The sequence below is a fragment of the Schistocerca americana genome, chromosome 3 (genome assembly GCF_021461395.2).
Source record: "Schistocerca americana isolate TAMUIC-IGC-003095 chromosome 3, iqSchAmer2.1, whole genome shotgun sequence".
Classification (NCBI taxonomy): Eukaryota; Metazoa; Arthropoda; class Insecta; order Orthoptera; family Acrididae; genus Schistocerca; species Schistocerca americana.
Window position 1 is genome coordinate 590,455,418 of NC_060121.1, and position 2,500 is coordinate 590,457,917.

The 2,500-nt window shown below is 56.2% G+C and overlaps 1 non-coding gene across 1 annotated transcript in view; it reads right to left on the reverse strand.

Moving 5' to 3' along the window:
• The window catches only part of LOC124608855, a 1,910-nt gene extending 1,597 nt beyond the window's left edge, over nucleotides 1-313 (reverse strand). Inside the window, exon 1 of the ribosomal RNA XR_006979413.1 lies at nucleotides 1-313. This exon is cut by the window's left edge and continues 1,597 nt beyond it. This is a non-coding gene — a ribosomal RNA (small subunit ribosomal RNA).
• Between the last annotated feature and the right edge of the window lie 2,187 nt (nucleotides 314-2,500).

Consider the following 2,500-nt stretch of genomic DNA (forward strand, 5'->3'; position numbering starts at 1 on the left):
AAGATGCGTCGCCGGTACGAGGACCGTGCGATCAGCCCAAAGTTATTCAGAGTCACCAAGGCAAACGGACCGGACGAGCCGACCGATTGGTTTTGATCTAATAAAAGCGTCCCTTCCATCTCTGGTCGGGACTCTGTTTGCATGTATTAGCTCTAGAATTACCACAGTTATCCAAGTAACGTGGGTACGATCTAAGGAACCATAACTGATTTAATGAGCCATTCGCGGTTTCACCTTAATGCGGCTTGTACTGAGACATGCATGGCTTAATCTTTGAGACAAGCATATGACTACTGGCAGGATCAACCAGGGAGCTGCGTCAACTAGAGCTGAGCAGCCGGCCGCCCGGGAGTGTGTCCCGGGGGCCCGCGCGAACACGCAAGCGTCCGCTCAATTATTCTGCAAACAGGAGGAGGCTGAGCTCCCCTGCACCATACACCTCGAAACCCTCTCAGGTCCCGGCGGCGCGCAGCGCCGTCCTAAGTACTTGGTCGGGTTCGAGAGAGGCGCAATCGCCCGGAGTTTGGCGAGTAGACGCTTTAGGGGCGACCACCCGTGCTCCCAACTGAGCTTGCCGCTGCCGACAGAGGCCCGGGAGCGTGCTGTCGTGGCATTGCCGGCGGGAGACAACACGCGCCACCTACGGTGACCGGCAGCTCCAACGCCAGCGCCACAGAAGGACAAAAGCCCCACTTGGGTGCCGAAGCGAACTCTCCCAGCACAGCGCACGCGCCAACACGTCCGCACAGCTGCGATACAAACCACCTGCGAGAACCGCAGAGGCGACCGAGCAGCAGACGGCGTCGCGGCGCCGAGCGCCGGGCGGCGGCGCATCCTCAGCGCACACAGTCCTCAATCGGACCAGCACACTGCAGATGTCCACCGCGCTTCGCACCGGGCCCGCGAGGACCTACTTTGGCCGCACGGCGCCGCGTGCAGGGTGCGCCGGCGCGCAGCTGCGCCGCCTGCCGCCTCCGTCGGCCGGCGCGCCTGCCACTGGCCGCCCCCACCAGCCGGCTGTAGCGCGTGCGCCCACGCACCGCGCGGCCAGCACGCCGGGAGGCCCCCCCTCACCGGCCGGGGACGGTCCCACCCAGCCACCGCCGCGTATCGCATCACACCCAGATGCCATTCACGTTCGTGGGCATGGTGGGTATCGCTGGAACAACCGGTTGGTAGCTCAACCGATCGTCGCCATCACTGATTCACCTCTAGCGAGAACAACCGCACCACAACGGTTTACCAGTTGTTCATTTGCGTAACGTCACCAGCAAACGTAGGCGTCCATCGCCATTTGCAAATTCAACGATTGTTGCATGCCTGTGTCAGGTGTCACGACACACTATGTCTGCCCACATACACGCAACAACATGTGCACGCTTCGCGAACACGTGGAAGGTGGCCCCCGTACGTATGCGATGTCCATTGCGCGAACGACTGTCAACCGGCCTCTGTCGCATGTCGCAGATGTGGAACGCAGTGCACCATGCTATCACGGTGTGTGAGAAGAGACGACTACGTCTGACAACACGCGCCACTACATCAACAGACGGCTCATGCTGATCGCCATCCAGGGCATACCACACTGCAATCCAGCTCTTATAGGGAGACGACACGTAGCTGAGTGCACAACATTTGGACCGCATGGTTCGCCGTTGTTGGCGCAGTCGTTGTACGGTCACATGTACCACGATGTATCATTCAGTACATGAGGACCAATGTGCAGTACAGTGTGTGATTTGGACGTACAACATCAGCGGACAGTTGACACAGGCCGTACCACAGCGTAGGCTACGTGCTTCGCCATGCGAATGCCAATGAACAACTGCAAATGCCAATGAACAACTGCAAAGGGCATTGAGCATGTACGTCCTGCTGCCATCCACATTACAGTGTATAGCTGCAAGGTGTTTAACATGAAGCGATACACTGGGGACCGGGCAGTGCGAGTAGCAAACTATATTGCGGGGGTTGCAGTTAGGCAACACTACACTAATTTAACGCGTCGTATGACAATTACAGAGCAGGTTAAGGCCCAACGTGTGTTGGGTTAAGGCCCAACGTGTGTTGGGTTAAGGCCCAACGTGTGTTGGGTTAAGGCCCAACGTGTGTTGGGTTAAGGCCCAACGTGTGTTGGGTTAAGGCCCAACGTGTGTTGGGTTAAGGCCCAACGTGTGTTGGGTTAAGGCCCAACGTGTGTTGGGTTACAGCGCAATATGGGTTACGTTAAGGGGCAATATAGGTTAGGTTAAGGTACGATATAGGTTAGGTTAAGGTACGATATAGGTTAGGTTAAGGTACGATATAGGTTAGGTTAAGGTACGATATAGGTTAGGTTAAGGTACGATATAGGTTAGGTTAAGGTACGATATAGGTTAGGTTAAGGTACGATATAGGTTAGGTTAAGGTACGATATAGGTTAGGTTAAGGTACGATATAGGTTAGGTTAAGGTACGATATAGGTTAGGTTAAGGCGCAACGTGGGTTAGGTTACGGCGCA